The 13,707-nt window shown below is 36.3% G+C and overlaps 1 pseudogene; it reads left to right on the forward strand.

Annotated features, from left to right (window-relative positions):
- Window positions 1-13,707, forward strand: part of LOC124253353 — a 93,887-nt pseudogene that overhangs the window by 17,338 nt on the left and 62,842 nt on the right.

Below are 13,707 nucleotides of genomic sequence, written 5' to 3' on the forward strand. Positions count from 1 at the left end.
TGAGCCCTACCTGGGATTAAAATACTTAACCGCTCATCTTGGGGCACGCTGACATTTTCTTTTATATTTGTTGATTTTTATCCTTGCTTCGTTTGATGATATTTATTTTAGGCACTTTTGCTCCTGTTTTGGAATGTTTATACGGCCGTGTTATAAAGAGCATCTGCTTATGAAGAAGTTAATACAAATACAGCAATGCTACAAATGATTAATAACTGGGAATGTTAAAACACACCAAGTCTGTTAATAAGCGATGTGATAGATCAATGGAAAAGTAATATTTAATCCAAAAACAGTGTGACATTAATGGTAATTACAAAGATGTGTTGATAATATATTATGTATTTAGTATTTTATAATATACTACTCACACTTTGCTAAGGATCACAAAAATTCGCAACTTTACTTAAACGTAGATTTATAATTTGAAATTGTATCCATTTAAAACTGGATAAATAATGATATGGTAACACATCTTTGGGAAAACAGCCACTTTAAGCTAACCATATGCACTTGATACATGTGTAACCATAAAAATGGTTTTCATGGCACCAATCAACCATTTTGCAAATCATGGCACGGGTCAATGACAAGTACACAACGCCTGTCAATAGTAGGTATGGGATCCACAAAATGTAGTGACATACTGAAACTTTGGATCCATGCTTACAATAGTTTAAGATATTTAAACCAAATTTGACCCATGTTTTCTGTTGAATCAATGATTTGATCCATAGCAAAGCGTGTATATTATAGTTTACTTGTGTTTAACAGAACACTGTACTTGTATTTGTTCTATTTTTGAACAGCTTTGCATTAAATTTGGTTATTGATACATTGATGACATTAATACCAGTAATAGTGTATTTACATAATATTACATGTATTAAATACTATGATATTAATTCTATTAAAATGCATAAATATTTATTTGTTATTTACATATATATTTTTGTAATACGTTCTTCATGCACCAGAATAAATATGAAGGTTTACCAGTATTTCTGTAGTCGTATAGTTACAATGTAAAAAGAAGGTCTACCGGGAACCGTTGAGGTTATTTACTGTAACGGGTTTTATGTAACACGTGTATTTGCTCATTCCGTTTAAAAGTGTCACGTGGTTGTTTCCAGGTTCAGACCATATAGCTGACTATATTATAGTTCGCTAACAGCTGCCTCACATTGGTAGAATATAGATACGTTCATGTAATGGTTTTGACATTTGACTTTTAATTATATACTATGATACCATTTTATCAGCGAGTTGAAAGGGGAGGGATGTTCAACGAACACATAACTTACTTCCTGTGTCCGTCTTTACCGGTCATGTATGACTTCTTTAATTGAGTGGCATTTAGAAGCTAGTATGATGAACGATTTTTGATGGAGGTGAGGTGAGGTAAAAATGGGTTTTTAACGTCGTGCTTGAGAATATTTTGCTCACATGACGACGTGCATGCATGTGTATGTGTATGTGCGGCTGCTTGTACTAGCCCAGACTTGAGCTGGTTTTATAGTGCTAGCCGACTGAGATACCATGCTGCAGTGAAGCATGAATACCCCACTCAGACACATTATACTGACTCCGAGCCGACCAGTCCTTGTTGTACCCTTTAATGCCGAGCGCCAGGCAGGGACCAACAAGTACCATATTTTAACGTCTTTTGGTATGACGCGGTCGGGGATCGAACCCGCGACCTTCCGCTCTCCGGGCGGACACTCTAACCACTACACCACGGAGATGGATAGACAACTTCTTGATTGTATTGGATGCGACGTATCGGTGTAGACTGGTTTGATAACGATATAAGCATCCACATACAATCATAGCATCAATTGCAATAAGAAGTTGTCTATCCATAACAAAATCGTTCCTGTTGGTCATGTGTGGCCATATACTGATGCTTAATCTACATTGATCCTGCCTACAATAGAGCACATACTTGTTTAGAAGTCATCAATATGATTATTGCATGGTAAAATCGTCTCACACAAAGTCCTGTTTTTATATTAAAAAAATATATATGTTCGCTTTGATGGGTCATTGTATCCTGCATTAGACTGTTAATCGACTGTCTGCCTTGTCAGTTATGTACTTTGGTGGAAATACTAATAAAGTAAATTGAAAAAAACCCGTTAATGTTAATGAATCAGGTTTGAAATATTTACTTCAGGTGTCAACGTGATTAGCATTGAACTAACATTTCTTCATTTCACAATTGTCAGTTTATTCGGCTTTGGGCGATAGAATGTCAAAGGTAGGTCTTTCACATTATAACATCGGCAGTTGGCGCTGTACACGTGTCATGTTTCCTTTCAAATGTCCTGGGATGCTGAAATTGTTATTTGTTTGCACCAAAGCAAGCCTTTAATGTTTAAATTCCCTACATCTACCTTTCAGAATAACTTGTTTAAATACCAGCTGCCTAAAGACGTATAGCGTGTTGGCCAAAGTAAAACACAACATAGAAGCTACCCTTTGTGGACATATGTACATATTATTTGTATGGATGCTTCGCGAATGTAAAAGAGACCTTGCTGTGAATTGCTTCTTTGTGACGCATCTGAGAAGTGCATGGCTTATGTAACGAGACAAGCTTGGTCAACAGAATATGTTCACACCTCTAGAGCTGTCAATATTAGGCAGAACTAAAAATAACTGGAACTCAGATGCGAACCACATGAAAGGCATGACACCGTGACATGCTGTGGCGGATGTCATATCGTAGTCCACGACGCCGTGACGTGGACAATGTCCTGTATGTCTAGATGATGTCTTGGTACATGCTTGTGGCGTAGTAACTATTAATGTGTAGGTAACGCTGATGGGCGTGGTGAGGAACTCATAAGAGATATTAACATCCAACATTATACTTAAATTTTAATTCCGGCAATATGGAATGGACGTGTCACACGCGTCGCCTTGTCCTAAATACCTGTTGTCACAACGTTATGCATATAGTGCAACTATTTCTCAAATAATACCGTTTCTTTAACATGCATGGGTTCCTTCATCTATCCCTGCTGATGGTGGAAGTCAATATCTAACCTCCTTTATTGAGAAAACCTCCATCAACCCCCAACACAGGAAGAAATTATTTTATCATCACTTGCGGTTCACGCAGTTGGTGTCTTATCATTGTCCTGTTGTCTGCTACATCAGTATGGACCATAGGGTTGTCACGTGAGAATGTAAAGATTGAGTATTGTTTATTTCTTCTGAGTATTTATGAAATATATACTCTATACGTTTACTCTACTTTCTTTTTAAGAAGCTAACATATGTTTGAATTAGAAGACGATTGACCATCAGATAAATGTATCACAAATACTCACAGATCTAGAGAAACTAAAGAATTTGCATCTAAAAATACATTGCAACTCGTCAGTAATTGCTGGAGTGCTTAACTGCCGTGTTCTTTTGGAATCCGGGCGAGAAATTTCCACAGCGTTATTAGGATAAGATATTCTGAACTTCCGGACAATAGATAAACGATGGTAAATTGAAACATCCTTCACACAACGTGTACGTATTACATATATGTAGGCTCAAGACGGAACACCTTTTGTTTACAGCAATATAGAATATACATTGTTATCAAGTTTGCAAATCTGCCATGGCACACATGCGTTTACCGGACAACTTCTACGCCATATCTGCTGCTACTGATATAGCAGCTCGCAACAACATTACAACGGAACCAAATAGGTTGATAAAGATAAACAAACAGAGAAAACACACGTCTCGACCAGCACTATTTCATTCATTATTATTATGATGCATCAGAGTAAATTCTGATCGAAAATGGAGGATCCATATCACTCGTTTGAACCTTTGCTATGGCATTGCTAAATCCACCATGAAAATCAAAGACATTTAAGTAAAGTTTGTGTTTGGAAGTGTTCATTTCATTTGACATCACGTGCGTATTAAGCATATTAAGAGTAGTTAAGAGACCTCCCAGAAACTTGTATTTAACAAGCATACTTATACAGGTATTTTTTGTAATATGGCAATGCATTAATATCGGGAGATATCGACAGGGAACTTTGCCCAGTTACAATGATCAATGCACGGCACATCCGTGATGTAGCTGGAAAATTGCTGGGTTTGAGGTTTAATACAAAACAAACAAAATCTTGATACTGTTTTTAGCAATTGTTTATGAAAATAATACAATGCCATATCGCTACCCCGATATTTGGAACAGCATAAACAGACAGTAATATCAAATGGCCGTAACACAGAATGTGCTGCTTTAATCAGGTTTTTCATTTCATTTTCAGACTTACATTGGCGACATCCTTGTTTTCCTCAACCCATTCAAACCTGTTGACATCTATACACACGCGGTAAGTACCTAGGGAAAGAAGAAAGGCATTTTACCTTGAAAGGTGATATGTGTGTATTTCTGTTCTTTAGTTACTTATATTGGAAAAAAAACTGTGTCTAAAATATTTTTTGAGTATCTGTTGGGCGATAGACATAACTTACTGATATTTACCAACGATCATGTCTGCTGTAATACTTAACCTAACTTAGGTATATACAGCTATAATCAAAATGAGGTATATAAAGCTCTGCATGTCGTGTGACTAGGGTGTATACAGTGTCATGCTATGTCATATAACTGGAATGTATACATTATTATGACATCTCATCTAACTATGATGTATACCGTGTTATGATATGCTTTTTAACTGGAAAGTATACATTATTATGATTATGTCATTTAACTGGAACGTATACATTATTAAGATATGCTATGATATGTGATCTAACTGTGATCATGTATAAAGCTATGTGATCTAACTGGGATGTATAAAGCTATGATATGTGATCTAACTGGGATCATGTATAAAGCTATGTGATCTAACTGGGATGTATAAAGCTATGATATGTGATCTAACTGGGATCATGTATAAAGCTATGTGATCTAACTGGGATGTATAAAGCTATGATATGTGATCTAACTGGGATCATGTATAAAGCTATGATATGTGATCTAACTGGGATCATGTATAAAGCTATGATATGTGATCTAACTGGGATGTATAAAGCTATGATATGTGATCTAACTGGGATCATGTATAAAGCTATGATATGTGATCTAACTGGGATCTATGATATAAAGTATATCTAGCTATGATATGTGATCTAACTGGGATCATGTATAAAGCTATGATATGTGATCTAACTGGGATGTATGAAGCTATGATATGTGATCTAACTGGGATGTATAAAGCTATGATATGTGATCTCACTTCGGTATATACAGCTATAATCAAAATGAGGTATATAAGACTTTGTATGTCGTGTGACTAGAGTGTATACAGTGTCATGCTATGTCGTATAACTGGAATGTATACATTGTTATGATTATGTCATTTAACTGGAATGTATACTTTATTACGATATGTCTTCTAACTATGATGTATACAGTGTTATGATATGTCATTTACCCTGAAATGTATACAGTGTTATGATTATGTCATTTAACTGGAATGTATACATTATCATGACATCTCATCTAACTATGATGTATACAGTGTTATGATATGCTATTTAACTGGAATGGATACATTATTATGATATGCTATGATATGTGATCTGGGATGTATAAAGCTGCGATATGTGATCTAACTGGGATGTATAAAGCTATGATATGTGATCTAACTGGGATGCATAAAGCTATGATATGTGATCTAACTGGGATGTATAAAGTTATAATATGTGATCTAACTGGGATGCATAAAACTATGATATGTGATCTAACTGGGATGTATAAAGCTATGATATGTGATCTAACTGGGATGTATAAAGTTATAATATGTGATCTAACTGGGATGCATAAAACTATGATATGTGATCTAACTGGGATGTATAAAGGTATGATATGTGATCTAACTGGGATGCATATAGCTATGTTATGTGATCTAACTGGGGAGTATTAAGCAATGCTATATATATCCATCGGGGTCTATACAGTGTATCAGGCGTATTTTCTGCCACTTTGTAGGTATTCAAGGCAACAGTGGCGTCATAGTCATTCAGGTCACTTATTCATCGATGACGTACAATACGAGGTCGAAACTCGTGTATATAGGTGTACGTGTTTGTACTAGTTTTACCGGACGGAAAGGACTTATCTTAAATTTATTTAGCTATAATAGTTGTATAGCATGTACAGATGTTATACTATAATTGCATCTGTTTTAGGACCACCAAAAATACAGCGATGTACAAGTCAGAGGTTTACTTAAACCTCATATGTTCTGGATCGCTGACGATGCACATAAGCGTATGCTCCGCACGCGAAGGCCGCAATGCATTGTGGTCAGCGGAGAATCCGGTTCCGGGAAGACAGAAAGCGTGAAGCACACTATCAGCCACATCACACATAAGAGCGGCAGCATTCATCCCTTCCTGGATGTCAAGATCAATGAGGTATATGATGTATTTACTGAAGGTGCGGCTGGCAAAATCGTCAGTGACGCCCAATACCGTGGGTTCGAATCCCAGATTCTCCATGACTGTTTCTACGTATGTCAGCACTATACCCCTGACAGAGAGTTTGACCAAACTGAACGTATAGACCCCACAGCAATCAGGATGTCTTCCAGCATGAAGCTCACATCTTTGTAGATAACATACTGGTCAAAACGGTTTAAAACCCTATTCACTGGAGTGAAACAGAACTACATCTATAAAAGAAACTATATACATTTTACACAGTCACTATAGTAAATAATAGTTAGTAAGTAGGCATGCATGGGTATTATGTGTGGATCCTATTTCGCTGGTCTCCCGAAGTCATATATACCCATACTCTCCCACTACTACATCGGGTTATCACCAAGTTTTAAATCATCACAAATCATGCTGCACAAAATCAGGTGAAAACGTATCTGTATCAGGTGGGAGAGGTTCTTATTTTCTTCGTTTAAATTAATCTTGTTGTTTTGTTTACACATTCACGGGAGGTTCTGTAAAACTTCAGTTACATTTAGTGTAATTTTCTTCATAATGAGACTTCTACAGACTCGGTGCCGCCAGACCTTTGTGGCATTGAGTATCGCGTATATATCACGTGACAAGTGTTTCCTGTGTGAGAAGACATCTTTGCTGCTGTTGGTAGAGATGAAAGTCTTCCGATATCACAAAAATGATGCCTGTTTATGAACAAACAAAAGCATATTTTAGATTTGTTTATCTGTTCTTAAGATTACGAAAGATCTCGGCTGCAATTGTTGGAACGCAACAAGCCTATTATCGCGGAGTGCGGAAAGTGAAATGAAGGGTTATTTTTCACTCTGATCAATAAATGACGGCCACTGAGTCTGTCGAGCCACAGTAAACAAACATAAAATTATCAATCTAAGGTTCCTCTTCATTCTGTGGTATCGATTTTAAATTCCTAAACCCATCTCTTTTGCTGCCATTTTTAATCTCTTCCGGTAAAGGTCATCACATGACTTAGTACCCATCTGAATCCCTCACGTGCTCATGAGCGCGAGCAACATTAGATATTTTAGTGTCTCTATAAATAGCTCCAGATCTCAGCCAATCAATGTGTTTGTTGCAGGTGAACCCGTTACTGGAAGCCTTTGGAAATGCGCAGACTGCCATGAACGATAACTCGAGTCGCTTCGGCAAATATTTGGAGTTGAAATTCACGGCCGATGGCAATATGGCAGGAGGTAGGCTAATGCTAGGATGTTGGACTATTACAAAAATAAACAGAGATTCATAACTCATAACAGTGTGTTAGTTCACGTGTGTGATGTCCCTCGACCCCGCAGCCACCTTTAATTCCACGAGGACATGTTATTTCCGCCACGAGACAATACTCCCGAGATTTAGATGTTTTAAGAATTAAATTATCTGGATTTATTGCAGTGGATTTCAGTTCAAGTGCGTGTGATCCAAGGCGTCTTGCCAGTTTTGCTTAAGTACTTGGAAACTCTGTGAGAGAGGTTTGAGACTAACCTGAGTTTGTCAAAAAGTATCCCGTCCAGATAGTTTCCATATTTGCCGAATCTTCCCTTCGTCATCAGCACCTTCGGTTATACATGGATATTCACAGAACAGTATATCACACGGAATGCATTGTTGGAGATATATCTATTTAAAGCTGATAATTGATTAAAAAATCAATGTTTCTTTAACAACTCAGCGAATGACATGCAGGTATATCATTTTTAGGATACTGTTAGGAGAATATCAAAATCCTTTATACGGGTTTACAATATATAAACCCATCTACTATAGAACCCAGTTTTGGCCTCACCTTGTGTTCAGCACCTATGCTTTGTGACAGGAATACCACACTGGACTCAGTGAGAGACGATAATATCGTGTTGTAGGACATATACTAGTCAACTGGAGAGTCGAAAATAGAAAGGCATATATATTTTTGTATTCTTTACACACACTTCAAAGGTAGACTTTCCATATGGTTGATATTCAGAACGTATGTATGTAGTATTTTGACCATGTAATGGAAAATATATTAATCTATATATTTGAAAATATAGAAAAACACTTTTTTTATCTGTTATTATACGGTCTTACCCTCATGTGGTTCTATGCCGTTATTATGTAACATAATATATTATCAGTGCGTACTTACATATCACAATATATAGTCCTTTTTTCATAACTTTATTTCTTTTCATCGGTACATGTTTTACAATAAATGGATAGTTCATAGTTCAATACACATGGTATTTAATCAAAATGGGTATGACAATTCAGGAGCTGATAGTTATGGCTTTTACAGATGTATTGCTCAGGGAAATAGGCAATGAATTGAATTGACCAGTATTTCATGAATTTGGTGTAATCTCAAGTTAAGGATGAGATATATTTGTCTGTATGATATGTATTGGCTATATCTCTTTTGATATATTGGAAATGTGGTGGTCGTTTCGATAGTTTACATTTAAAAATGTTGAATTTAGCTGTATTTATGATCATCACGTGCTCATGAGCGCGAGCAACATTAGATATTTTAGTGTCTCTATAAATAGCTCCAGATCTCAGCCAATCAATGTGTTTGTTGCAGGTGAACCCGTTACTGGAAGCCTTTGGAAATGCGCAGACTGCCATGAACGATAACTCGAGTCGCTTCGGCAAATATTTGGAGTTGAAATTCACGGCCGATGGCAATATGGCAGGAGGTAGGCTAATGCTAGGATGTTGGACTATTACAAAAATAAACAGAGAGATTCATAACTCATAACAGTGTGTTAGTTCACGTGTGTGATGTCCCTCGACCCCGCAGCCACCTTTAATTCCACGAGGACATGTTATTTCCGCCACGAGACAATACTCCCGAGATTTAGATGTTTTAAGAATTAAATTATCTGGATTTATTGCAGTGGATTTCAGTTCAAGTGCGTGATGTGAAGGCGTCTTGCCCATTTTGCTTAAGTACTTGGAAACTCTGTGAGAGAAGTTTGAGAACAACCTTAGTTTGTCAGAAAGTATCCCGTCCAGACAGTTTCCATATTTGCCGAATCTTCCCTTCATCATCAGCACCTTCGGTTATACATGGATATTCACAGAACAGTATATCACACGGAATGCATTGTTGGAGATATCTATTTAAAGCTGATAATTGATTAAAAAAATCAATGTTTCTGTAACAACTCAGCGAATGACATGCAGGCATATCATTTTTTAGGATACTGTTAGGAGAATATCAAAATCCTTTTATACGGGTTTACAATATATAAACCCATCTACTATAGAACCCAGTTTTGGCCCTCACCTTGTGTTCAGCACCTATGCTGTGTGATAGGAATACCACACTGGACCCAGTGAGAGACGATAATATCGTGTTGTAGGACATATACTAGTCAACTGGAGAGTCGAAAATAGAAAGGCATATATATTTTGTATTCTTTACACACACTTCAAAGGTAGACTTTCCATATGGTTGATATTCAGAACGTATGTATGTAGTATTTTGACCATGTAATGGAAAATATATTAATCTATACATTTGAAAATATAGAAAAACACTGTTTTGTATCTGTTATTATACGGTCTTACCCTCATGTGGTTCTATGTCGTTATTATGTTACATAATATATTATCAGTGCGTACTAACATATCACAATATATAGTCCTTTTCATAACTTTATTTCTTTTCATCGGTACATGTTGTACAATAAATGGATAGTTCATAGTTCAATACACATGGTATTTAATCAAAATGGGTATGACAATTCAGGAGCTGATAGTTATGGCTTTTACAGATGTATTGCTCAGGGAAATAGGCAATGAATTGAATTGACCAGTATTTCATGAATTTGGTGTAATCTCAAGTTAAGGATGAGATATATTTGTCTGTATGATATGTATTGGCTATATCTCTTTTGATATATTGGAAATGTGGTGGTCGTTTCGATAGTTTACATTTAAAAATGTTGAATTTAGCTGTATTTATGATCAGACTTACAACATCATTTCGATTTTCATAATAGCCAAATAGGATATGTTGTTTGGTAAAATCTAGTTTTATTCCTGTTTTCTGCTCGATCCAATCTTCTAGTTCTCTCCAGATATGGCCAACTTATGTACATTCGTAAAAGAGGTGTGTCACTTTTTAGTCACATTTATTATTGGTCGTATATTTAATTTTATGTAGGAGGCCGTTCGTGGGTAGTATTCTGTAAATGATGCTGTGTTGATATGGAAACACACACTCGTTTTAAACTATCTTTATGGTACACATTCAATTGGTGTCCACGTTTCAGCTCTTCTTCCTGTAAAGTAAACGGTATTAGTGCTGAGGAGGGTGTCGCAATGCAAACTGCGTAGAATACATTAGTGATTCAACACAGACACTGACTACATACTGAAACAGTGTTATGTAAGTGGTGATGTAAACTGTTGTACATACTAAAACAGTGTTATGTAAGTGGTGATGTAAACTGTTGTACATACTAAAACAGTGTTATGTAAGTGGTGATGTAAACTGTTGTACATACTAAAACAGTGTTATGTAAGTGGTGATGTAAACTGTTGTACATACTAAAACAGTGTTATGTAAGTGGTGATGTAAATGTAATTCAGTGTTATGTAAGTGGTGATGTAAACTGCTGTACATACTAATTCAGTGTTATGTAAGTGGTGATGTAAACTGTTGTACATACTAATTCAGTGTTATGTAAGTGGTGATGTAAACTGTTGTACATACTAAAACAGTGTGGTGATGTAAGTGTTATGTAAGTGGTGATGCAAACTGCTGTACATACTAAAACAGTGTTATGTAAGTGGTGATGTAAACTGTTGTACATACTAAAACAGTGTTATGTAAGTAGTGTGATGTAAACTGTTGTACATACTAAAACAGTGCTATAAACTGTTGTACATACTAAAACAGTGATGTAAACTGACTAAAACATGTAATCTGCTGTACATATACTAAAACAGTGCTATGTAAGTGTGACAAACTGTTGTACATACTAAAACAGTGTTATGTAAGTGGTGATGTAAACTGTTGTACACTAAAACACTAAAAAGTGGTGTTAAACTGTTGTACATACTAAAACAGTGTAAGTGGTGATGTAAACTGCTGTACTTACTAAAACAGTGTTATGTAAGTGGTGATGTAAACTGTTGTACATACTGAAAACAGTGTACATATATAAAGTGGTGATGTAAGTGGTGATGTAAACTGTTGTACATACTAAAACAGTGTAATGTAAGTGGTGATGTATGTGTACACACTAAGTGATGATGTAAACTGTTGTACATACTAAAAACAGTGCTATGTAAGTGGTGATGTAAACTGTTGTACATACTAAAACAGTGTTATGTAAGTGGTGATGTAAACTGTTGTACATACTAAAACAGTGTTATGTAAGTGGTGATGTAAACTGTTGTACACATACTAAAACAGTGTTATGTAAGTGGTGATGTAAACTGTTGTACATACTAAAACAGTGTTATGTAAGTGGTGATGTAAACTGTTGTACATACTAAAACAGTGTTATGTAAGTGGTGATGTAAACTGTTGTACATACTAAAACAGTGTTATGTAAGTGGTGATGTAAACTGTTGTACATGCTAAAACAGTGCTATGTAAGTGATGATGTAAACTGTTGTACATACTAAAACAGTGTTATGTAAGTGGTGATGTAAACTGTTGTACATACTAAAACAGTGTTATGTAAGTGGTGATGTAAACTGTTGTACATACTAAAACAGTGTTATGTAAGTGGTGATGTAAACTGTTGTACATGCTAAAACATGTAACTACAAAACAGTGTTATGTAAGTGGTGATGTAAACTGTTGTACATACTAAAACAGTGTTATGTAAGTGGTGATGTAAACTGTTGTACATACTAAAACAGTGTTATGTAAGTGGTGATGTAAACTGTTGTACATACTAAAACAGTGTTATGTAAGTGGTGATGTAAACTGTTGTACATACTAAAACAGTGTTATGTAAGTGGTGATGTAAACTGTTGTACACACTAAAACAGTGTTATGTAAGTGGTGATGTAAACTGTTGTACATACTAAAACAGTGTTATGTAAGTGGTGATGTAATCTGCTGTACACACTAAAACAGTGCTATGTAAGTGGTGATGTAATCTGCTGTACACACTAAAACAGTGCTATGTAAGTGGTGATGTAATCTGCTGTACACACTAAAACAGTGCTATGTAAGTGGTGATGTAATCTGCTGTACACACTAATTCAGTGTTATGCAGGTGGTGGCGTGTACTGCTCTACACACTCAGGCAGTGCTATATAAGTATGATTTGTATAATGACTGAGAAAGTGTCACATAAGTGATGATGAACGCCCCTTCCTGCCACAGCTCTGCTGCTGGACTACCTGCTGGAGAAGACTCGCGTTGTACAACAGGGACCTGGCGAGAGGAACTTCCACATCTTCTACTATCTCTTCGCTGGCATGAGCAGAGACGAACTTCGCGGGTACAGTCTCACAGCCCCGGAAGACTTCAGGTAAACCTTAAGATACAAAATGCTACTGAACACAAAATAAAAAAGTACAATATTCTCAAGAAACCCAGAGTATGTTTGTTTAACTCACTATCAAAAAGTGGTGGTACAAGGTGTTCGCGAGTAGGTGAGTGTATGCTTCGGCATCATCCGTGGCACCCGTCAACAGGTGTGTTTAGGCCAGACAATTGCTCACCTGAAATCCATAACGAGAACGTATGGTGAAGTCAAAATAGGCCTAGGGAATAGCATGGGACATCATTTTTGCTCCTTATGCGTTAAGTTTGGATATTTTCTCCACATGTCCACCATAAAACTGTTGGAAAACGTTATGGGGACTTGAAATGTTTTACCCACCCTTTGAGCAAGAGTCCTAAGACGTTGTGTGAAGTCCTCCAAGAGGAGGCTGCGCAATTGTACCTCAATAGAAATGTACAAACGGAAGGATTGAGCTGTTGGAATTGTCCTAGACAGAAAGGGAAAGATGCATGACTATTGAAAAGTTGACGTCATCATAATTTGTGGTGATTTGTTTTGTCATACTGAATAGATATAAAGTTTATTCATGGATCTAAAGAACACCGTTCTGCTGTGCTTGGTGCAGATATCATATACATGATAATAAACTCTAGGACAAATATCCGTACAAATATCCGTTATTAATTAAATTGCACGGTTAGTTAATATATACAGAAGGGGATACTCATTAATGATCTAG

The sequence above is a fragment of the Haliotis rubra genome, unplaced genomic scaffold (genome assembly GCF_003918875.1).
Source record: "Haliotis rubra isolate DU_JTF1 unplaced genomic scaffold, ASM391887v1 Scf54, whole genome shotgun sequence".
Taxonomy (NCBI): Eukaryota; Metazoa; Mollusca; class Gastropoda; order Lepetellida; family Haliotidae; genus Haliotis; species Haliotis rubra.